Below are 778 nucleotides of genomic sequence, written 5' to 3'. Positions count from 1 at the left end.
AGTAAGCTTCTCTCAGTACAGAGTCAACTAAAGCCCCCACAGTCAAACTCTAAGTTTGGTGTTGGGAGGCCTCAGCCAAACTCTAATTTTGGTGTTGAACTCCCATATCCAAACTCTAAGTTTGGTGTTGGGAAGTCTATAAAATTGACCCGATCACCTGTGTGGCTCCATGAGAGCCCACTGTCAAGCTATTGACATTAAAGAAGCGCTTGTTGGGAGGCAATCCAATTTTTATTTATCTAATTTTATTTTTATTTTTATTTTTTATTATTCTTTCATGTTTTATTAGGTTCATGATCATGTGGAGTCACAAAATAAATAGAAAAATCAAAAACAGAATAAAAATAGCAGAAGAAAAATCACACCCTGGAGGAAGGGCTTACTGGCGTTTAAACGCCAGTAAGGAGCATCTGGCTGGCGTTCAATGCCAGAACAGAGCATGGATCTGGCGTTGAACGCCCAAAACAAGCAGCATCCTGGTGTTCAGACGCCAGGAATGCACACTGAGGAAAGCTGGCATTGAACGCCAGAAACAAGCATAGAACTGGCGTTCAACGCCAGAAACATGCTGCATCTGGGCGCTGAACGCCTAGAACAAGCACCAATTCGGCGTTTAAACGCCAGAATTGCATGCAAAGGCATTTTACATGCCTAATTGGTGCAGGGATGTAATTCCTTAACACCTCAGGATCTGTGGACCCCACAGGATCATCTCAGCATCTGTGGACCCCACAGGATCCCCACCTACCTCCACTCTTACTCTCCCCTCTTCTCATTC

The sequence above is a fragment of the Arachis ipaensis genome, chromosome B06, assembly GCF_000816755.2.
Source record: "Arachis ipaensis cultivar K30076 chromosome B06, Araip1.1, whole genome shotgun sequence".
Taxonomy (NCBI): domain Eukaryota; kingdom Viridiplantae; phylum Streptophyta; class Magnoliopsida; order Fabales; family Fabaceae; genus Arachis; species Arachis ipaensis.
This window is presented reverse-complemented; position numbering follows the sequence as displayed.